This window comes from Narcine bancroftii, chromosome 3 (genome assembly GCF_036971445.1).
Source record: "Narcine bancroftii isolate sNarBan1 chromosome 3, sNarBan1.hap1, whole genome shotgun sequence".
In the NCBI taxonomy this organism is placed as follows: domain Eukaryota; kingdom Metazoa; phylum Chordata; class Chondrichthyes; order Torpediniformes; family Narcinidae; genus Narcine; species Narcine bancroftii.
The window spans coordinates 287,090,963-287,115,597 of record NC_091471.1 but is presented as its reverse complement, the minus strand read 5'-3'; the positions used below and the strand labels follow the sequence as shown (position 1 = coordinate 287,115,597).

General features: G+C 47.5%; 1 protein-coding gene across 5 annotated transcripts in view; it reads left to right on the top strand.

Moving 5' to 3' along the window:
• The window catches only part of LOC138758907 (paralemmin-1-like), a 178,872-nt gene that overhangs the window by 22,438 nt on the left and 131,799 nt on the right, over window positions 1–24,635 (top strand). The window contains exon 2 of one of the 5 annotated variants that reach the window (XM_069928494.1): window positions 5,365–5,501. The exons of 3 other annotated variants lie outside the window; for them this stretch is intronic. The gene's annotated coding sequence lies outside the window, so the exon portion shown is untranslated. Of the gene's footprint in view, window positions 1–5,364; window positions 5,502–17,475; window positions 17,569–24,635 lie in introns of those variants that run through there. One more of the 5 variants, XM_069928496.1, reaches the window with a different exon arrangement.

Sequence of the window (24,635 nt, the reverse complement as noted above, 5' to 3'; positions counted from 1 at the left end):
AGGTGGAACAGCTGTTCCTGACCCTAGTGGAAGCGACAGCTTAGAAAGAATTGAGCAAATTGAGCCTAATTGGTTAAATCAAGGTTTTCGTGAGAGAATGGCTTAACTTGAAATGAAGCATATGATTGCACGTAAATGCCTGGCCATGTTGGGTGAAATAGGAACAGGTTTCATTGTAAAGTACATGCATTTGAAAACACATTACACAAGTTACAGAGGGTGGGAATAGCGTGAAATACTGAGAGCAGAGTTGGCCAGTGCATAGATTGTGGCAGGGATAGAAGATAATGGTTTCAGTGTTTCTTTGATGAAAATATAGCATTGTGGCAGCAATGCAGGCGAACCGGCCCCGCATGTCACACACGCGGCGGGGCAGCAGGCCAAAATGGCGCCATCGGGGGTTTCTCCCCAACCTCGGCACCAGGCTCAGAAGCCCGCGCTCTGCAGCTCATGGTATGCCCCAGCGATGTCAGGGACTCCGGCGTGGTTCTCAACCAGGTCCGGGCTGGGAGCATAAGACCAGCCAGGCAGACCTCAATAAATGAGTTTTTGCTCACTGAACTCAACCGGTCTCGTTGTGTGATCCTTCAGTTAGCAGAGTAGCCGCCGCTACATTGGTGACCCCGACAAGTTCAAACGCCTTTTATCCCGATATGAACAACTCTTCCATCAATGCTATAGCCATCAAGCTTGCTGAATTCTGTGTTCAGGAGCCTGAGACCTGGTTCAGCCATGCAGAGGCTCAGTTTCACCTCCGCCAGATTTCATCAGATACGACCAAGATTTAGCATGTAGTCGCCGCCCTGGACCAGGCCACCGCCAAACGAGTACTGCATCTCGTTCAGCACCCACCTGCAGAAGATAAGTACGAGACCATCTAGCAGGTACTCACCAGATCCCTCGGCCTCTCCAGGCGCCAGTGTGCTGCTTGGATGCTGCACCTTGATGCCCTGGAAGACAGAATTCCAATCGCGTTAATGGATGAGATGCTTGCACACATGGGCGATCACACCAACAGCCCACTCTTCGAGCGCATCTTCCTCAACCATATGCCCGAAGTCATCCAGCCGTTACTGTCCCAGGAGAGCTTCGATGACCCTAGGAAGGTCACTCAAAAGGCTTAGAAGCTATGGCTTGAACGATTCCTGGAGGGCTCAGCAGCCCAGCAAGTTACGAATCCCGGCCATGACCACACCAAGCCTTCCTCTAGTGCCGCAGAGGAACACTCAGCCCCTGCAGGGGCCTCAAAGAGCATAGCCAGAAGCAAGCAATCCACTTCAGGCCTCTGCTTCTTCCATCAGCGTTGGGGAGCCAAGACTCAGAAGTGTCGTCAGCCCTGTTCATTCCAGGGAAATGAGCAGGCCGGCCGCTGTCAATAGCTGTGGCAGCTGGGCAAGAACACAGCCTTCTCTACCTGTGGGAAGCAATCAGCAGTCGACAGTTCCTCATCGACACCAGGGCCCAGATCAGCGTCATCCCGGCCACAGCCATCGAGTCCCGGAACCGGCTTCGAACACCTCCACTCCATGCAGCCAATTCGACGGAGATCTGAACGTATGGTAGCAAGACCGTCCACCCAGATCGGACAGTGGAAGTTCTCGTGGAGGTTCACCGTTTTGTCGGTCTCAACCTCCATTCTGGCTGTCGACTTCCTCCTCACCCATGGACTCCTGGTCGATCCCCGAGGTAGGCAACTTGTTGATGCCTGTACCTTCCAATCCATTCGCCTCAACACCTCCCGCACAGAGCAGCCGCAGATGGCCATGGTCAGCGCACCCAAGGACGAGTTTCAGCGCATCCTGGACGGGTTCCTGTCCCTGTTCAATCCGCAGTTCTCCGCCGCCTCCCCACGCCACGGGTGTTTCATTATATCCCCACCGAAGGCCCACTGGTCCATGCCAAGGCACGCTGGCTCCCGTCGGATAAGCTCCAGATAGCGAAAGAGGAGTTCTCGCATCTGCAGGAACTGGGGATCATTCGATGCTCCGACAGTCCTTGGGCCTCACCGCTCCCAAAAGCCTCCGGTGGCTGGCGCCCCTGTGGAGATTATTGATGGCTTAACGACATGACAGTACCTGACCATTACCCCATCCCTCACATTCAGGACTTTACGGCCAACCTGCATGGTGCGAGGGTGTTCTCCAAGGTCGACCTGGTGCGCGGGTATCATAAAATCCCGATGCACCCCGAGGACATCCCCAAAATGGCCATCATCACCCCCTTTGGCTTTTTCGAAATCCTAAGCATGAAGCTCAAGAACTCCGCCCAGACCTTCCAGCGCCTTATGGATACAGTGGGCAGGGATTTGAATTTCGTGTTCATTTATCTGGATGACATTCTTGTCACCAGCAGAGACCGGGGACAACAGAAGTCTCATCTGCGCATCCTCTTCTCCCGACTGGCCGACTTTGGCCTAATGATCAACCTGTCCGAATGCCAGTTCAGGAAAGATTCCATGCAGTTCCTGGGCTATACCATCATGGCCGAAGGAGCTACACCAGCTGCTACGAAAGTCGCTGCAATCAGAGAGTTTCCATGCCTGGACAACCTCAAGGGGCTACAAGAGTGTATGAGTATGGTCAAATTCTATAACTAATTCATTCCAGCTGCTCTTTGCCCTCATCGTGGCCAAAGACAAGACACTTGCCTGGACTCCAGAGGTCAACAGGGCATTCGAAGCCACAAAAGTTGCCCTTGCGAAGGCTACCCTGCTCATCCATCTGCGCACCAACCTTCATATGGTACTCTCCATTGATGCCTCTACCACCGCCGTCGGTGCCGTCCTGGAGCAACAGGTTAACGGACAGTGGAAACCACTGGCATTCTTTAGTCGACTTCTTCGTCTGCCAGAGCGCAAGTATAGTGCTTTCGACCGTGATTTGCTGGGCACGTACCTTGCTGTGCATCATTTTCTCTATTTCTTGAAGGGGGAGGCCTTTCACCATTTTTACCAACCACAAACCCCTCCCTCAGGTGCTCGCTATGGCTAGGGATCCCAGGTCAGCCCACCAACAGCATCACTTGTGCTTTGTGTCGGAGTTCACCATCGACATTCGGCACAAGGTGGGGAAAGACAATGTGGTCACCGACGCGCTCTCCCGACTGGCCATTTGCTCACTGACACCCGGCCTAGATTACGACCACCTTGCCCGGGATCAGAAGTCCAACGAGGAGACACAGGCCTTCAGGACTGCCATCATGGGCCTGCAGTTTCAGGACCTCTCGACTCTTCTCGGTGATGATACCATCCTGTGAGATGTCTCCATGAGCACCCCGCGACCAGTGGTTCCCCAGCAGTGGCACAGGCAAGTCTTCCACCATATCCACGACCTTTCCCACCCTTCCATCAGGTCCATGGTTCGTATAGTGGCAGAACGTTTCGTCTGGCACGGGCTTCGGAAGCAGATTGCGGACTGGGCCAGGACCTGCACTCATTGCCAGCTTTCCAAGGTACACAGGCACACCAGAGCGCCCATACAGAATTTTGAACATGTCCGAGAATGGTTCAGCCACATACATGTGGACATTGTTGGTCCCTTACCCATTTCCCGAGGTAACCGTTACCTTTTCTTGGTGGTAGACCGCACCACTCATTGGCCCAAGGCGATCCTAATGCCAGATGCCTCCATGGACTCCTGCTCCCGAGCACTTTTGACCGGTCGGGTTGCCCGACCCACCTCACCAGCAACCGTGGCACGCCGTTCACCTCCGTGCTCTGGGCACAGCTTGCTAACAGACTGGGAATCGAGCTGCATCACATAACAGCCTATCACCAACAGGCCAATGGCTGGTTGAGCGATTGTACCGTCACCTTAAGTCGGCACTTATGGCCTGCCTCACTGGCCCCGACTGGGTGGATGAGCTGCTTTGGGTACTCCTGGGCATCCGCTCGACACCCAAAGAAGACCTGCAGGTGTCATCGGCCGAGGTGGTCTACGGTGCTCTGCTAGCCCTGGTCGGAGAGTTTATCAATGCACCTCACAACTCACAACAGTCACCGCACAGTTTACTTCCCCACCTCCAGGCCCAGTTGGACTCCTTCACACCCCCACCACCGCCCAGACACGGCACACAGGCCTCTTACGTCCCCAGCGAGCTGTATTTCGCGGAGTATGTTTTTATCAGATGAGACCCTTCCACAGCACCCCTTCAAAGACCGTACTGAGTCATCCAGCAGTCAGGATCCACCTTCACACTGGATATTGGTGGTATGAGGGAACTGTTTACTGTGGACAGATTAAAGTCAGCCCACCTCGACTCCAATGAGCCAGTGGTTGCGTCTCAACCCAAGAAGTGAGGCTGCCCGGCAAAAAAGGAAATTGGCGCCGGTTCTGGGGGAGGCTGTGTAGTGGCACGCCATTAGGCAGGCGAACCGGCCCCGCAGGTCACGCACGCGGCTGGGCAGCCGGCCATAATGGCGCCATCGGGGGTTTCTCCCCCACCTCGGCACCAGGCTCAGAAGCCCGCGCTCTGAGGCCCACGTGACGCCCCGGTCACATCAGGGTCCCCGGTTTGGCAGTTCATTTTATACCCTGCACAGGTGATTGGTGGGTGGGGCGGGTTTCATTCTTAGTAAACAGGATGCAAAGCTGTGTCATCTGCCCATGGATCAATAAGTATGAGTTGAAAGAGAGCATAATTCCTTGTTATTCGGTATCTTAAACGTTTAGGTAGTTGAAGGATAGGTGGGAAATGCAGCAAAGTGGAACTGACAGAGTGGCCCACACGGGACTAAATGGTGTTCTGCTGCTTCTTGTGAAGCAGGGTCTGACCTTCACTTTATCGAAGCCATTCCATTTTCAAAGGTAGCCTCAGTCAACCGCAACAGATGTTCAATTATTACGTCCTTTTCCATTCTCTGTGTCAAAACAATTGCCTTTCAAGGACGCCAACCCTGGTTAACCTTTGCAATGAACATTTACCAGCGGTTAATGCCACTGACTCATCTATGAAGCAATTTTTTTCAATTCTGCTTGTTGCTGGAAGACATCTAGGGATATCGATCGTATTTCTTTGTACCACTTCAATATAAATAAGCAACCCTGGTCTGACAGATTCTTGGAGATTTTGTAAAGATAGCCAATCAGTCTCACAGCTCAAGATCGCATTCCTTCATTTACTTCGTTTTACAGTCTAACCTTCTCTAAGCCTAAAAATATACATCTGACCTGCTGTTTTGTGATGTGAGTGAATTGATAGACAAGTCAAAGAATTCCTGATATTTGAACTTTGGATTGCAATTGCAGATGCCAGGTACATATCACTGCTTGACTGCTACATCTAAATGAAGATTTTATATTTAACTGAAGTTCATCATAATTCTCCTTTCTTCCCCATATAACTCCCCACTGTTCTATTTCCCAGGATCTTGGCTGTTATTGAATTCCATCATTTCCTTTGAGTGCATGAAAAAAATACAATCATCTAGACACATGTCAGCACAACACATCCAGAAGATTGGGTCATGCTGTTCCAGAAAAATAAGTCACATGAGATCCACAGTGAGTTTGTAAACATCGGCTTAGTCATAAAAAGAAAAAAATATAGTAAGAGGGTAGTGTTTTTCAGACTGGAGTTCAGCGACCCCATGGCGTTCCGTGACGATCAGTGCTGGGACTTCTGTTGTTTGCAATATGTATTAGAGATTTGAGTGAAATTGTATTTGGGCTGCCTTGTAAGCTGCGGACCACATGAAAATTGATGGCATTTTTTGGATAGCCAGGAAGGTTGTCAAGTGAAATAGTTGGTTATAGATCAGTTATGAATTTAGACAGAGAAATGGTAGACAAAATTTAATCCACATGGGAGGGTGTTCAAAACAAGAGGAAAGTACAGCCATGCATCAACTTGAGTCTGGGTTGCGTTCTGGAAGTGGGGGCACAGATCAATTTGAGCGGAAGTCGATCATTATGAGTGAAATATACTGTACATAAGATACCACGACACACATAGATATTTACCTAAACCTCTATATTGTACATACACGTCTAAATACCATGATGCATTGTATATTTTCAGATAAAATTTAGCCAACGACATAATACGCAGAGACCGAACGGAACGTGATTTGATGCTGGATGTTGGTGCTATTGAGACTAGAAAAGTGTTATACAGTACAGAGCTTTTTTTGTAGTAAATAGAGAGAGTACACATTAACGTAATTACACAATAACAATGAAAAGTACATACGCACATTATAGATTTCAACTACATATATGTACTGTACTTTAAGTTAGGGGTATACTGTGTACCATTATACGACTGGCAGCGCTATTGCTTTGTTTTGGCTTTTGAGCCCACGTGATGCATGAATTTAAAACATTTTCATTAAGCCCTTATGGTGACCTCAGACGTATCTGCGATCAGATGTTACTCGATCAGGCGTGTGGCTGTATACAGTAAATGGCAGAACCTTTAGGAGGTCTGATGTTCAGAGGAATCATGGGGTGCAAGTCCTTAGCTCCCCAAATATGGCCACACAAGTGGACTGTAGCAAAGAAGGCACACAACATCTTTGCCTTCATTGGAGTATTGAGTGGAAAAGTTAGGAAGCCAAGTTGCAACCTGTATAAAATAGGGCTTGGCCGCATTTGGATTATTGCGTGCACTTCTGGTTGGCACATTATATAGGAAAGATGTGGAGGCTTTGGGAAGGGTGCAGAGTAGGATATTGCCTGGATTAGAGTGTATTAGCTATAAGGAAAGCCAGGGCAAACTTGGGTTGATTTCCCTGGAGCAACAGATGTTGAGGGATGACCTGATAAAAGTGTACAAAATTAGAAGAGATAGGGTAGACAGTTGGGCCTTTTTTGTTCCAGGATAGAAATGTCAAATGCTAGAGGACATTCGTTTGAAGTGAAAGAGGAGATTTGTGGAATAACAGAGAGTGGCAGGTCCCCCAGAACACACTGCAAAGGAAGGAAGTAGAGGCAAATCCAATAGCAGCAGTTAACAGTCATTTGAACGGACAGATGAACGGATAGGGAGCAGAGGGGCATGGACGATGTGCAGGCACGTGGGATTTGTTCAGGTTTCCATTGTGGCTGGCACAGAGCTGAAGGGTCTGATCTTGTACAGCCCTGTTCTATATTATATGACAAGAGCAGAAAAGTTGGTTTTGTGCAGTTAAAAGCCATATTAATTGGACAAGAACCAGTTGTACATTTCTGGAAGAGGGAACATCTGCTGTTAATCAGGACAAGCTTCTTGATGTGATATTCCCTTGTATCCCAAAACTGTTTGTCTTGTATCTTCATTCAAGTAACTATGCCCATAATGTGTCTCCAGAGGGGAGTTCAATCTCACTGGTCTAAATAACGACTGGTTGTGTTACAGCAAAGGAAGGGCGAGCCAGTAGCTCCAACATATCATTTAAAGGACCAGACACATCTCTTCTGAAGCCACAGGCAGAGAAGTGCGTAACTCTCGGTCCAACCTATCTCACACAGACTGACTCCAATCAGGTTCTCAGTCACCCTCCCTTCAGGCCCCCCTCTGGGATCAGAGATGCTAGAAGAAATAGTGCAAAAGTAGAAATGCTCATCAGCTCCGAAATGGGGAAGGAGAGCTGGCAAAAGGGGTGGCAATGACTGCTTAAAGGGCCCTGATCAGAGGGAGCCGCACACTAACCCATCAGATTAGAATGTGTAAGACAGCAACGTTGGAGCATGGGAGGCAAGGGGAGGGTAAGATGTGACTGGTGGCAGGATCCTTTTGGAGGAGGTGGAAATGGTGAAGAATGAATGATATGTTGGATGCGGAGGCTGATGGGCACTTAGTGGTTGTTCTATTAAGTAGTCCATGCCATAGTCTTCTGAAAACTCCATTGTAATTGGCAAGAAGAGTTAAGGAAACCCTAAGGCATTCTTCATGTACGTGAGGAACAAAAGAATGAGAAGATCAAGGGTAGGGCTGATTAGGGATGAAGGGGAGCACTTGAATAATTGTTTTGCTTCAGGGTTCACCAGAAAGTGACTGTGAGGTCAGTGAAGAGCAACGTTCTGGAGCATGATGAGGTTAAGAAGGAGGAAGTGCTGGATCATCTTAAAGACGTTAGGGCAGATAAGTCTCTGGGACCGAATGAGATATACCCCAGGTTACTGCAGAAGGCAAAGGAAGAGATTGCTGGGGGAGAGGAACCAGAGGATTGTAGAATTGGCAAATGTAGTCACCTTGTTGAAGAAAGTTAAGGGGGAGAATCCTGAGTAAGTCTTGTGTCAGTGGTGGATAAACTATTGCAGCGGATTCTTAGGGACAGGACTTAGGACCATTTCAAGAAGCATAGTCTTCTCAGGGATGTCAGCGTGGCTTTGTGAGGGCAGGGTTTTCCAAACTGTTTTTTTTTCAAGGAGGTGACAAAAGAAATTGAGGAATGTATAGTGATGGACATGGCGTATATAGATTTTATTCAGGCATTTGACAAGGTCCCCAGTGGACAGAAAGTCATGAGGCAAGGAACCTTGGCTGAATTGGTTTGCCTGAAGAAAGCAGAGAGGAATGTAAGTGACTCCTGGCACTCCACAAGGATTATTCTGGGATTGTCGTAGGTGACAATAGAATATAGACAGGATGCAGAGTTTGGAAGAGAAGTGGAAGATGGAATTTAATCTGGATTAAGTGTGAAGTGATGCACTTTGAAGGACGACCCTAAAGACGGAGTATGTGGCTAATAGCAGTGTGGAAGAACGGAGAGATCTTGGGATCCAGGTCCGTAGCAGAACCCTCAAGGTTGCTGCACAAGTTGATCGGGTGGTTAAGAAGGCTTGTGGAATGTTGGCCTTCATTACTCAGAGGATTGAATTCAAGAGCCGTGAGATAAGGTGGCAGCTCAATAAAATCTGGTTAGTTGGAGTATTGCCTGATCACCTCATTACAGTGGGGATGCTGAAGATTCAGAGAGGGTGCAGAGGAGATTTAGCAGGATGTTGCCTGGATTAGAGAACATGTAATATGAAGCAAGGTTGGCAGAGCTGGGACTTTTCTCTTTGGAGCGACAAAGGATGAGAGATGACTTAATGGAGGCATGCAAGATCTATGAGGGGCATAGATAGGGTGGACAGCCAGCACTCTTTTCCCAGGACAACAGCAGTAAATACCTAAGGACATCTGTTTAAGGTGAGTGGAGGAAGGTTTAGGGGAGATATCAGAGGTTAGAGAGTGGTGGGTGCCTGGAATACATAGATGGGGGGGGGAGATTTAAAAGATTTTTAGATAGGCACATGAATGGAAGAAAAATGGAGGTTATGGGTGTGAGGTTGGGAAAGATTAGATTGTTTCGGAGTAGGTTTACGTAGGTCAACACAACATTGTGGGCTGAAGGGCCTGGACACTGCTGTTTTCTATCTCTTCTATTCTAAAATACCTGCAAGCTGCCCTTGTCCATGATCATAGCATTGTAAAGTATCTGAGAATGTTCAGATTAAGGTAGTCACACTCTGAGCCAAACAAGAGCAGATAATATTGGTCGCAACTGCATTTTAAAACCAGTGAGTCTAGATGTAGTGCATACAGATGTGGTGGAGCCCACGTCTCTGGTGGGCCTTGAGAGAATTGGCAAGAGAACAGGAAAACAGGCAGAGCTGAGCAAGTTAATTGCTCTGTTAGATTGTCTGTAGACGGCGGGCCGAATGGACAATTCTATATCTCTCTGGCCACTTTTCCAACTGGAGGAAGCACTTGAGAGCTTATGGAGGTGCAGTAGTATGGGCTGGAACACAGCTCCAAAGCAATGTGCGGAAAACTCCCACGAATGTGGTGTCGCCAAAAATAACCTTTGAGTTTTGAGGTCAGCCAGAAGACGGGGGGGTGGGGGGGGGGGGTGGGGTGTGTGGGGGAGAGAACCTGTGCCCTTCCTGGCTGCAGAATCAAGGTTTATTTTTTAACTTTGCTTCCACCTGAACAGGCAGCTAGTTCTACAGTTGCTGGGGAGGAACGGTAACGGCGTAGTGCTCCCGTAGTCCTGCAGCACATGCATGACTGCCCACACCAACTCCTCTCCAGTTCATGAGGCAGAAGGTTAGGCCAGGGATAGACTTCAGAGAAAGGGGAGAGGAACTGTGCTTTCCTGAACGCTGAATTGTGGGCTGGAGAATGGGAGTTGAAAAAGAGCCGCAGACTGCAGACTTGAGAGGCTGGATGAAAAGTGGAGGCCTCGGAGGGCTGGGACTCAAGGATGGAGGGTGACTAGATCTAGGGCCAGCATAGTTCAGTGATCCTATGGGCCTCCCTCACCTTCCATGCATCCCTGCCCTCCTCTTCATCTTTCCTCCTATGTTCCTCTTTAACACTTGAAGGGTTGCGGGGTTCCCTGTGGCTCTCTGCTCGCTGGAGTTTCTTTGGGGTCCTAATCTCCGCCGATCTCACTGACCTGCCAAGGCGAGTTCACATTCAATGCCACATGGCTCCTTTAAATCAGACAGAGCGTCCATGAAATGTTCCTGAGGACTATGCACAGCTGTATCATTCAACGGCCTAAATTCATTTGTCACAAAATACCAATGCAGTGAGAAGCGTTTTTAATTTTAAAGAAAAATTTAGACCTAAAGCTCTGTAACAGGCCAATTGGCCCTACGACTCCCTGCTGCCCAATTTACACCCCATTAACCTACACCCCATACCTTTGTTTTGAAGGATGGGTGGAAACCAGAGAAAACCCACGCAAACAAGAGAACGTACAAACTCCTGACAAGACAGCTCTTTCAATAAGTGCCATTAATGTAGACAGGAGTTTGGATTGTCCTCAATCCTGCAGTCAGTGCATGATCTTGAGGGAAAAGTTGTTATCTTGGCTCCATGCACAAGGCTTCAATCTCCAGGAGTTTGGACTGTCCTCAATCCTGCAGTCAGTGCATGATCTTGAGGGAAAAGTTGTTATCTTGGCTCCATGCACTAGGCTTCAATCTCTTTTCCTGTCTCATCGTTATCTGATACCCAGCACATTACTGTGGTGTCTTCAGTGAATTTGAAAATGGAGTTGGGAGGATATTTAGCTATTTAGGTGCAGAGGGCGTGTGGTAGAGGGCTGAGTACGCTTCCAATTGCTGAGGGGAGCACTGAGGCCGAGATTCTGTAATCTGGGAATGAGCTTGCTGGGGATTTGGGGATTGAAGGCAGATCTGTAGTCCATGAACAGTGGTCTAACACAGGTGGCCTTGGCATCCAAGTGTTCCAGGGCTGAGTGGAGAGCCAGGGAGATGGTGTCCACTGAGGATCTGCTAGGCAAATTGAACTGGGTCAAGGCTGGCTGGGAGGCTGGAGATGATGTGAGCTGAGACCAGCCACTCAAAGCATTTTGTGATGGTGGGTGTTGGAACCATCAGTTAGTGGTCATTGTCATGATAATGAATATGTATGAGATGTACCGGAAGTCACGTGGTATGAGAGAGAGATAAGAGCACAAGCAGGAGAACAAAGGAAACGGGAAAATAAAGACACTGAAAAGTTTACCTGATAAAACTTGTGTTTAATGTTTTATTAACTTCACATTTCGGGCCACAAATGTGACATTGGCGACGAGGATGGGATAAGCTTGAAGAAAATTAAAGACTAAACAAGATTACAGAGGTTTACAGAGAACTTCAAGGTGATAAGAATTTTCTCTTTGTCTCAGTACTTTTGGGGCTGGAATTTTTCCTCATGGCTGGTGCAGACGGTGACTTTCTAACACATAGTGGAATTGCTCATTTTGACCCAACGGGTGATGCAAGCACTGTAAGTGTGAAGTGGAAGGCATGGCTGGAAGAATTTGAATCCTACGCCGACAGTCGTGGCCTATTTCTAGATACCGGTACAGTTGAACAAAAAGCGCAGAGAAGGGAGTTACTTCTTTTCACTGCTGGACCCGCAGTTCGGGAAACATTTAAGACACTTTTGAATACTGGAAGAAAGGATGAGTACCGGAAAGCGATAGATGCATTAAATGCACACTATGTAGTGACACCGAATGCTACATTTCAACGCCATTTGTTTTGGAGAACGAGACAAGAAAATGGCCAGAAAATTGCTCAGTACGTGACGAGACTACGCCAGCTAGCTGTTGGATGCAATTACATGCCAGCTGATTTGGACAACCAATTAATGGATCAAGTCATACAGCACTGTAGATCAGATAAACTCAAAAGACGTCTACTGGAAAGAGGGAGTGAGTTGGAACTCACCGATGCTTTAGCTATTGCTGCTGCATTAGAGGCTGTTGAAGGGCAATTTCATACCATGACCCTGAAAGACAACTCAAGCCAGCAAATTAAGAGGCTCTCACATCGCCATAACCAGCCAAGATATACGTCGACACAGGACGTGGAGTGTTATCGATGTGGAAACCGAGGTCACTTTGGAAAAGACCCATATTGCCCGGCCAAAGGCAAAGTTTGCAGAAAGTGTGGAGGTAAGGACCACTTTGCAAAGAAGTGCAAAAGCAAGTCCAATGCAGACCAGAAGAGGACGAGTACAACTTCCAAAGGCAAAGCCTGGGGGAAAGGAAAGTATCCTGGAAAGAAAGATACCATTCGCCATATAGTCAGTGACGATGATGATACCCAGGAGGGACAGAGTTGTTACCAATTTACGTTGAATGATGTACGTCATGAGAAGGTCCCAGTGATCATTGGTGGTGTGACAGTGCAGGTCATTGTAGACTCAGGCAGTGACAGTAATGTGATTGATCGACATTTATGGGAGAAGTTGAAAAAGAAAAAAATCATCTGTACCTCAAAGAAGTGTTCCAAGAAACTATATCCATACACAGCAACCAAGCCTCATGCAACCACTGGAAAAAGTCCTACAGAAGCATTTTTTGGGAGAAAAATCCTCACAAAAATGCCAGAAATAAAGGAAATCCGAGACGACCAGGAGATGAGGGACCACGATGTTGAAAAGAAAGGTGCAGCAAAGCTGTACACAGATTCGAAACGTGGAGCCAAGTACTCAGACATCATGCCAGGAGATAATGTTCTAGTGAGGCATGAAACTGGTGGTAAGCTAGACACACCTTATTACCATCAACCCTATACTGTCGTATCCAGAAGTGGCAGTATGGTGACAGTCAAGTCTCCGACTGGAGTCCTGTATAAGAGAAATGTATCAGGTGTAAAAAGGTACCAGTCCAGAGATACATCGAGCGAAGAGGTTGAAAGGCCAATACGAGATGCTGTAACTGAGAGACCTGATGATGTTCCAGAGGCAGTTACCAGCACTCCTGATGAAGTGACTAGAGCGCCAGAAACACCCGAAGCCGTGGCGAGCAGTATGTCCGATGCTGAGAGTGAACAACCGAGAAGCAACGACTTATCGCAGGCAGGCCGAAACGAAACCGGAAAGCGCCCAAACGATACAAAGACTTTGTGCCATAGTTTTAATAAGAACTTTGGGACAGTATTTTAATCTTATATCATAAAGTGCATGTATGAGTGCTGTAGGAAGTAAAACTTTATGTAGTTGAGTTATAGTATTACCATTAGTTACGATGTTTGTATGTTTCCGAGGGATATTGGTAAGTGAAGGTAAAGTTTATTTCTGATTAAAGGAGGGATGTCATGATAATGAATATGTATGAGATGTACCGGATGTCACGTGGTATGAGAGAGAGATAAGAGCACAAGCAGGAGAACAAAGGAAACGAGAAAATAAAGACACTGAAAAGTTTACCTGATAAAACTTGTGTTTAATGTTTTATTAACTTCACATTTCGGGCCACAAATGTGACAGTCATTTAGGGGTATTATTGTGCTTTCCTTCGGTACTGGGATTACGGCCCAACGCTGATATTTTCTTACATACATCTCAGCCTCACAGCAGCTCGTAAACAGGGACAGCCCCTCTCTCTCCATTCTCTGTCTCCGCCATCATTTAATTTTATTTCTATCGACACTGAGATTTCCCATTTAGACAACATTTAATAATTATCAGTGTATCAGTGATGTGGACTGGGGGAGATTGATGTGGGGCATAAACTCCCAGTCAAATATCTTTGTGCAAGTGACCTTAATGGTAATGTTACTCCCCCCCATAACACACACACACACACACACACACACACACACACACACACACACACACACACACACACACACACACACACACACACACACACCTCCTTGAAGGTTGGCATTTGCTGAGAGTGTCCACGGTACCAGCTCAACGTTGGGTAGAGATTTCTGAAGAGAAATATTCTTGGAGTGGGAGGGGGAATAGGTGATGGGAGGGGTCACTTTGGGGAAAGAGTTGGGTGTATGGGAAGAGGGGGAGGAGTCCGTGCGATGAGGTAGTTGGAGTTCTGTTGTTGTTAGTCAGAGGCACTGCTGGGGGCTGGAATCAGTCTTCAAAGGGTGGGGTCAGGGGCTATCAGGAAATTTAAGACTAAAATACTGCGAACACTGGAAATCTGAGATAAAACTGAAAATCCTCAGCATTGCTGAGAGTATCTGTGGAGAGAGAAAAACTGAGTCATTGTGTCAGCGTAAGACCCCTCCCCCATCAGAACTCTTTCCACAGATGCTACCTGATCTAATGAGTGTTTTTAAGACAAGGAATTGGTTGAGGGGGGTGGTGACAAGGCAGGTGAGGCATCAAAGGCCACTGAGAGCACATGGACCATGCCCATCATCAGCGTGGGTTGACTGTATCCTCAGTATCAGTGAGGCTGTAAACAGATTCTATTAAATTAATAACCACATATCATGAAGGTTAAATCTCTTTCCACGGAGTTTGATTTGTCGGAAAACAAGATAAGGTGAAATGTTTCGCTGCAGAGGATGGAGAATAATCTTTCTTGAAGGAGGTAGAGTCTTTGAACATTTTTAAAGGAGACATAAAGAGATACTCAAAAACAAGGGGTTGAAACATTGTAGTGTTGTAGAAACTCAGCAGGTCACGCAGCATCCAAAGGAAAGAAAAAGCCATCGGCGTTTCAGCCTTTGGTCAGGAAGGTAGAAAAATCGGGGTAAAAAAGGTGGGGGGGGAGAAGGGGAGTGTTTGGCCACTGGGACATCCTTGCTGATGTACGGGACTGAGTGAAGGTGCTCAATGAAAAAATCTCCCAGTCTGTATCCAGTTTCTCCAATGTAGAGGAGTCCACCTCAGGAGCGCCGGATGCAGTAGATTCACAGATAAAGTTTTGCTTCACTTGGAAGGACTGCTTGGGGCCCCAAATGGTGGTGGAGGAGGTGGGAGAGATGAAAGTGCAAGTGCAGCATTTCTTGCAGTCACAAAGATCGGTACCAAGGGGGTGATTGGCAGGAAGGGATGAGGGGGTCTTGGAGAGAGCAGTGTCTATGGAATGTGGAGAAGGGAGGGGAAGATGTGTTTGCTGATGTGATCACATTGTAGGTGGGAGAAATGTTCATTGCAGCGGTAGGATGGTCGGTGAGTGCGAAATGTATTGTTTGTCTGTATGTGTGTTATGTCTGATGGTGTGTCTGCATATTTGAGCTGAGGACTGCCAAACTTGTGTAATCAGATGACAATAAACTTGACTTGAATAGAGAGGTACCCTTTCCTTGTTATGTCTAGTATGAAACATTATTGGGATAAGGAGGATTATGGAGCTGAGTTTGTGCTGAGGTGAGGAGCATGTTTGAGGAGCCAAGTGGCCAAATCTGGCTTATTAGTCACGGAATCATCATCAATATAGCACGAACCAAGCTCCCTTGACTGCACTGACAATTTATACATCCCTTAGACAGACATACTTATAACACGGTGATAGCCCATTTCGGCCCATGAGTCTGTGGCGCTCAATTTACCCCCAATTATTCTAAACCCCTGGGGACACGTGGATAACGTACAAGCTCCTTATAGACAGCGCAGAATTCGAAGCCTAGTCCCGGTGGCTGGCACTGAAACAGCGTTGCACTAACTGCTTTCCTAATCGTGCCATCCGATCTTTACCTATGCCTGCATTCAATGCCGGGCAGTGCTCTGACATTGGTTCGCTAGTTGCTGTTAGCTGGATTGGACCAGCACACAGGATATTTTCACAAACAGTGCGAATAGCAACAACCTAAAACAGTGGGGCTCAAAGGTTTATCATCCACAGATCTACAAGCCTTCCTTCATTACCCCGTGACAGCTCCCCACAGACCACCAGTGCCAGGGAAAGGATGGCAGGAGCTAGCAAGGTCAAGGCCCTTCCCCAAGCTCCAAGGTGGGAAAATCTTTTGGGAACTCTTGCTTTATTTTTGTCATTGAATTTACAATGTTTGTCCACAGCAACACAGTGAAGACAAATATTGCTGATGTGATAAACAAGTCCAATTTGCCTTCATCGCTTGCTATGGACCAACTGTAATAAACCCAGGGACCAGCGGTGATCCACGGACCTTGGGTGGGCAAATACAGGCTGAAGGGATCTATTGTGCAGCACCATCACAATTTGGAAAGCTCTGTGGCCAGGCCATTACTGGTTCCATTTTAATGGGTGCAGAGAGGTCGAATTTCAATCATCCGAGAGAGATTCAATTTGTCATCATACACAAGATATATTGAAGATCTTTCCTTTGAGTGCTCTGCAAAGAGTTGCTAGTAGACCAACACCACGGCTGAGGCATGGATCACGCTGCTTCCTCTGATGTAGCCATTTTTAGTGCCCCCTTGACCTCCGTAGCCGCGCGACCTGTGTCTCAGCGGTGAACCTGAACTTGAGGCCCTCTGTTTGGATCACAACACTGGCTCCCAAATCTCCAAGGTGCTAGGATACCGTCAGCATCTGAGGGGCCCTTCGGGAGGCCAGCGGGCCTCTACGTGTGGCCCCGTCACAAATCCTCCTCCAAGCCTCCAAAGAACATGTTGTTAGTCTGATCCAAGTGTTATGCTGGGAGTGCAGGAGGGATCTTCCTATCAGGACATCTGCTGGTTAACCCTTCTTGACCCAGCTGTGTACTTCCTGTGAAGGTGTTTCCTTTCTCTGTCGCTGAGGGGGAGGTGAGATTCCATCTCCGGCAGTGGCTCTTCAATGAAGAGAGAGAGAGAGTCTCTCTCGAACACACGGTCTCACAAGAATCTCAGGTCTTGAAGTGCAATGCAATATTCAGGCACTATCTACACTGAAATTCCAGTCATCCCACACCCTCAGCTCTTGGGTGAATTCAGACAACTAGATGCTCACTTTTTTTTTCATTTTAAATTTCATTTCAAGGATGCAGCAATGACTCCGTTCTGTCGAAGTACATCAATTAACCTACAAATTCCCTGTTTCTTTTTGGAGAGTGGGAGGAAGCTCGAACATCTGGAGGAAGCCCATGCAGGTCACGGGGAGAACATACAAACTCCTTGCAGACAGCAGAGCATCTGAACCCGGCTTGCTGGCACTGAAAGAGCGTGGCACTAACCGCTAAACTAGCCACGTCGCCCTAATGTCATACAGGAGTGTAATAATTTTGCAGTGAGCACAGGAAACTGGATCCTGGTGCAATCTCAACCCGCAGTCCCCATCCCAACTGTACATGCCACTCACATTCCAAACCCTTCTCCCCTCTCCCAGACTGATGCGTGAGCCAAACTCAAGATGTGAAAGGCATAGCCAGCACTCTTTTTCCCAGGGAGACAGTGGCCAATAGCAGAAGACGTCTGTCTAAGGTGAGTGGAGGAAAGTTCAGGGAGACGTCGGAGGTCGTTGTTTTACACAGAGTAGTGGGTGCCTGGAATGCGTTGTCGGTGGTGGTGGTAGAGGCTGGTTCAATAGGGCCATTCAAAAGATGCTAAGACAGGCTGATGGATTAAAGCAAAATAGTGTTATGGGTGTGAGGTTGGGATTAGACTGACACTGGAATAGGTTTATACAGGTTAGCACAGCATCATGAGTCGAAGTCTGTACTTTGCTGTCCTCTGTTTCTATGCTTTGTTAGTATCTCCAAATACCAGATTATTGCAGTTTTACTGGAGTACGGTGATATGTGTCATTCACTCTCTTCCTGATTATCCACCAGGAACAGAGGGTATGCAGAGCATGTAGGTGGAGGCTACTTAAGTTCATACCGTGACATCATGCTGTGGACTTATCCTTATTCTGAGCACAGCCACACAACGTGCCCTGCGCATGATAACCGCTGAGGCAGGGTGCGGTGGTTGGTTTGCTATTACCAATGTGAACAAGCACATTGACTGCCCAGCTTGAAATGTGCATCTACTACAATCACAGCCATTTTTCCCACTTGCTCCAGGTATGTTTGATTGAGGTTTGTTCAGCTCGTACTCCTGGATTGAGAGGAGGGTGTGGTGAATTGACATCGCTATATTCCAACTTGATGTCCTCCAACTCCCTTTCTGTTCCAAGGCTCCAGACCAATGGTTCTCAACCTTTTTCTTTCCACTCATGTACCTGTACCACTTAAAGTAATCTCTATGCCTTCAGTGCTCTGTGATTAGTAAGGGATTGCTTAAGGTGGAAGGTGAGTGAGAAGGGAAGGTTGAGAACTACTGCTCTAGACCCAATTGTCACTGAAATATTTTGCTTGAGAAAAATTGTCATTGGCCCATTTCCTTTGAGTTATGAAATCATGCACATAACGTCAAGGAAGTATGATTAAAACAGTTGTTTTCAAACTTTTTCTTCCTACCCACATACCACCTTAAGTAGTCTCTGCCTAATCACAGAGCACCGAAGGCATAGGGATTACTTAAAGTGGGATGTGAGTGGGAAAAAATGGTTGAAAACCACTGTCCCCAACGGTCTCCTTCACCACACTGGGCCCTGCACCTCCCCCGATGACTAGAAGTGGCACATTGAAGGAGGCACGATTAGCGCCATAGATGGAGGCCTGATTCACTAGACCATCCGATTTCTGCCCCCCCCGCTGACGCCTCCCCCCCCCCCCGCCACCCCCACCAATATACAAAGAGCACGCACCTCTTTCTCCTCCACTTCATTCTCCCGTTCGCTCTCAACTTATTTAAAGGCCGAAGCCAAATACGACATGGCGGCCACCAAGACCAGCTCTCATGAGACCTCCTTGTCGACATTTATTTTGATGCATTGAAAGGGTTGGCCACCCATAGGTGCTTTTTTCGGTAGATTCTCCCCGTGTCAGTCGGCCATCTTACATTTTCCATCCCTTCTAATGCATCACAATCAAGAGGGTAGGGTTTTGCCTCCCTGCAGAAGAAGAGCTATTAGAGTGCATCTGGGAAGCGATGGACAGTCTCTCCAATTGTTGTGTCTCATCCTTGCTCAGAGTAAACTCCTGCTCATCCATCACACTTGTTGGCAGAATTTAACCAATTCACCACTCTCTGGGAGAAGCAGTTCCTCCTCATCTCTGTCTTCAGTCTGCTCCCCGAATCTGGAAGTGGTGTTCCCTCGTTCTGGTCTCACCCACCAGTGGAAACAACTTTCCTGTCTCTATCTTATTCATCCCTTTCATGATATTATATGTTTCTATAATATCCTCTCTTATTCTTCGAAATCCCAGCAAGATTAATTCCAGGCAATTTAATCTCTCCTTGTATGCTGACCTCCAGAAACAACCTGGCATGTTGTTGTATATCAAACCTCCACAAGTGGCCTCTGGAAAGAGCACTGACTGGTTGCGTCGTAGCCTGGTTCGGAAACATGAGAGCTCAGGAACGCAGATGGGAGCAGAAAGTGGCACACCTCCCCAAGTCCTTCCTCATAAAGGACCCCCATTGCACTGGTCATACCCTCAGCTCCCTGCTCTCTTGTGGTCAAGGGTACAGGACATCGGCGCTTCCACGTTCAAGGTCACCTGTATCCACAGCGACTGTATCAGGCTCTTGAGCTTCCCCGTGCTACCATAATACTGACCATAAACTAACCCAGCACCACCAAAGATCTGTCTGCACAACTGAAACATCACTTTGTTTTTATTTCTTGCATTAACAGCATCTGTGAATATTTATTTGTTGATATTTCTTATCTTCTCTGCCTTGCATTTGTGGCCATTTAAATGTTTACTATTGCAGTGTTATTACCTTATGTACCTGTTTTGATGCACCGTTAGAATTTTAGTGTACCTGTATGTTGTATTTATGTGCACGAGAATAAGCTCACATTGAACATTTAACATTGACCTCCAAAGCCAGGATATCCTTGCTTAAAAGAGGAGACCAGAAGTGCTCCCAGTGCAGTCTGGACAGTTGCAGCTCATTGTGCAATTTTCCCTTGCAACCGCTGCAACCGTGTCTGCCTGTCCCGCATCGGACTTGTCAGCCACAAACGAGCCTGCAGCTGACGTGGACTTTACCCCTCCATAAATCTTCGTCCGCGAAGCCAAGCCAAAAGAATTCGGAGGACAGCTGGTGTTCAGCCAGGCAGTGGGGAGAATGGCTGAGCTTGCACAGAATTTGTACCCATTCAACTAACCCTCCCCTGTCACTGGCATCCTTGGAAAGAGGCAAGAGCCTCGTGAAGTGGGAGCGTTGTTGTGGCAGCTCCTGATGTTGAATGGAAGCATGAGCCAGTCTGTGAAAGTGTGTATCATGTCCCTGGGAAGTTGCAGTTCAGATGTGATGAAAGTTCTGCTTGCTGCAGCTTCCCAGACATGAAAGCACACAAGAAGAAAAAAAGAACAGAGGAGGGATAAAGGCAATGTTGCGTTGTCTTTATGTGCATGAGAATAAACTCGCATTGAACATTTAACGTTGAATCTCCTGGCATCCAAAACCAGGATATCCTTTTTTTTAAAAAATGTAGATTCACTCATGAGTATATAAATCATAATTTAAAAAAATATGCTGAGTTGGTAGATCTTCGATGATCCAGGAGAAGGGTAAAAGTAAGGGTAATGTCAGGATGTTCTAGGGCAGCCATTCTTGATCGCTTTTCACCTATGATCCACTTAGAACTCGGCTCAAAGTTTCTGGGCCCCCTTCCCTGTGAAGCAGTCAAGTTCTGGTTTCTTCCGTACTTCTACCGACTACATAAGAAGCATTAAAAAAATTTATGTTACATGATGTGAAAAGAAAACAAGGCTTTTAATTAAATTTGTTGTGCCTCCCCCCAACCCCCTCCCCGGGGCCCCTGTTGAGACTGGTTCTAGAGCCTGACACCTATTGAATAAAAAGCTGTTCTTGAGGCCAGAAGTGCCAGACTTCAGGCATCTGCGCCTTCTGCCTAGAGGAAGCAGCAAGCAGAGAACATGGCCAGAGTGATGAGGGTCCATAATGATGTCTCCTTGGTGCACTGTCCAAAATATACTAATTTGGGAGATCAATTGACCAGGAGGTCGAGGGGGTGATGTCATAGAGGTGTATAAAATTATGCCAGGAATAGGTTGGGTGAACGCAGAGAGGCCTTTGCCCAGTAGTGGAATCAGTAACATGAGATTATAGGTGGGGGGGGGGTGGGGGGGAAGAGATTTAAGAACCTGAGTGATTTTTTTTTTACATAGTGGGTGGTGGGTGTATGGAACTGCCGAAGGAACTGATTAAGGCAGGTGCTATTGCAACGTTTCAGAAAAATTAGATGGATAGAATACATTTAAAGGGATATGGGCCAAATGCAGGCAGTTGAGACTAGTGTGTGTGTGGGACATTTTGGTCGGGGTGGGCAAGTTGGGCTGAAGGGCCTGCTTCCATATGGTATGACTCTGTTAATCTCAGTGTAAAGGTCTCTAGCAGTGACTTCACTTGCACCTTGCAGAGGCTGAAAGGCTTTGTGGTGGCCAGATGTTGCAGTCACTTGCTGTGGGGAAACCGGACTCAGTCGTGACCTAGTAGCCACCGTGTTGACTTACGGGCGTGAAGCGACAGGGTCCTGGCAATGGTAATGTCAGGGGTACGTGGCTTTACTCATTCTTGTGGAAGATTATCTTTGCTTGGCATTTGTCTGGCACCGTTGTGCTTGCCTCTCTGCTATCCGTGACCGCATGCTGCCTAGGACCGCCTCCACGCAGGTGTGGGTTGCTTCATTTGCTGAGGAGTTTGATGACGATTCCGCAATGTCCAATTGCGGAATCTTCATCAAACATCTTCACTTCTGAGCCCACGATGGAAGGAAGGGCATTGGTGAAATGGCATAAGTTGATTGGGTCGAAGACAACCTCATGCCCTGAGCCTGAGATGATTGACTTCCAATAAACCACCTTCCAATGTGTGAATTATTGCCACCCCTATGAACGACCTAGTTCCAGCTGACCATTTTACCAGGGCTCCTCGGTGACACTTTTGGTTAAGAGCTTCCCTGGTCAGAATTGGGTTTTTGCACACATCACACACAAGTTAAAGTCTGCAGGCGCTGGGGTCCAATGCAATGCACATAGGTGCTGGGGAAACTCAACCAGCCACATGGCATCCATAGGAAGTAAAGGTAGCCAACATGTCGGACCTGGGCCTTCGTCAAAGCAGGCAGATGCCTGAACAAAAGGATGGAGGGTGGAGAGGAGGGAGGAAAGGGCAGTGGGAGGAACACAGGCTGAGCAGGTAAGGGGTCATAGGTGAATACAGGTGGGGGTGTAGAAGAGAACAAAGCTGAGATGATGGGGAGAGGACAATGGGGAGCTCTCTTACAAGAGAAGGGAGGGGTTGGGGACCTAGAGAAAAGGAAACAGAGGGAAAGAGAGAGAACCGGGGGAAGGGGTAATCGGAAATTGGAGGTCAATTTGTCTGGTTGGAGAGTGTAAGATGGAATACATGGTGTTGTTCCTCCAATTATGCTGGAACTAACAATATAACAAAAGTTGATTCACTCTAGAGATGTCTAAAACATCATCCAAGTGTACTTTATTAAATCTGGCATTGAAATGAAGTCTTTCAAAGCGTTCACATGATGTTTTCATGTAATTGAGTTGATAATCATACTCAACAGTCACTTTCAGCTCAGTAGAGGCTCAGTTAAAGCCATAGGGTCAAGTGTGTACGGGGGTCACCAGGCAGCTAAATAAAGAGTGGTTGATTAATGGAGTACAATTGACAATGGTGATTCTTCAGAAAGAATCACTTGACAAAGCGTCCTTCACACGTTCTGGATGCCTCACATAGCTATTAATACTCTGCAAATCATTTGATCAGTTTGGGGAGAGAGGCTTCGCGTCCTGGGAAATCTGTGGAACCGAGCTCTGGGACATGTACATTGGTTCCAAGCTGCCCTTGTGTTAACAGAGCAACGGCTTTGACTGTGGGGCTGGTTGACCCAGCATTCCAATCCCACAACAAAAAGTCGAGCATTTACCCATGTTTTCCAACGTGATTCGGGGTTGGAGAGGGGGGTGGTGCTTCTCTCTCTGCAAGGACAGTCCACTTCGCCCATGTGCTACTGACCGTTGCTGTTACAATATAGAAGATAGCAATCTACAAAGCAGGCCCTTTGGCCCACAGTGTTGTGTCGACCAAGTTAGCAGCTGCCTGGAATGTCCCTACTGCATAGCCCTGTGTACCCATCCAGTAATCTCTTGAAAGATTCTAATGTACCTGCCATCACCACCGTTTGTGTGAAAAACCTGCCTCTTGAATTCCCCCTCTGTACTTACTCCCAGGCACCTTAAACTATGCTCCCTTGTGTTAGTCATTTCAGCCCTGGGATAAAGCCACTGGCCATCCAAATGATCAATGCGTCTCATCCTCTTGTCAGGGGCGTACCTAGGGTGTGGCAGGCATGGCATGTGCCTGGGGCGCACACTTGAAGGATGGCGCGCCACTTGAAGGGGGGGGGGAACCACTAGAAGGGTGGGGGTACCACAAAGGTTCCCCCCGCCCCCACACCCAGCTGAGCATCACCGCCAGTCACAAATAAAAGGAACACCCACCTGTTTCTTCCACGCTCGGCACGTTCGTCCTCCTAGTGTTCACTCGCAATTATTCAACTCCAAACACAACACAGCGGCCACCAAGGCCAGCTCTCGCGAGATCCCCTTATCGCCGTTTATTTTGACGCACTGGCCACCCCTGCCATAGGTGCCATTTTGCGTGGATACGCTCCTGCCTCTTGTATGCCTCCATCAGGTCACCTCTCATCCTCCTCCCCTCCAAAGAGAAATGACCAAGTTCACTCAACCTATCCTCAGAAGGCCGACTCTCCAATCCAGGCAACATCCTTCTAAATCTCCTTGATACCATCCATTTCTTTCTTGTTGTGAGGTGAGTTCCTCCTGAACAGTTTAAACCCTTCCATGAAACCCCCACAGGTTGAGTTCAGTTTATTCCAGATCGGCAGACTTCAAGCTGGTGAACTTTATCAGCTGCAAAGAGGAGTGTTGCTAGGACACTCACCAGTTCCGAGTGGTGCAGATAGCTTGATGTGCTCGTCTGCTGTGAGGGCACCGAGGTAAGAAGATTTTCAGTTGCTCTGTTTGACCCTGACCACCGCGGGCATTCAGAGGCAGAAGATAAAAGCCCACTCAAACTGGCCAGGGAAGTTTGGTCAGAGAAATAAATGGATCAAGTGCAATTTTAATGCATTCCATTTCATTTATTTAGACTGGGAAACAGTGATTAAGTTATGCACCGCCATTGCATAAGTTAATGCAGAAACTGGAGTTGAACCTGTGGAATCATTTATCTGCAAACAGGGTGGTGACCCAGCCAGAAAACTGAAACCAAAAATGACATGACATAAAAATCACTGTGGACGGAGCATTTTGTGTGTGCATGTGGGTGTGCGGCCTTCCAGATGAAGGACACATGGAACACTTTGTACGTTATTTATTGCCTGGGATGGAGTGTTTTATTGGAGAGGAGAGAGCGGCGAGGCT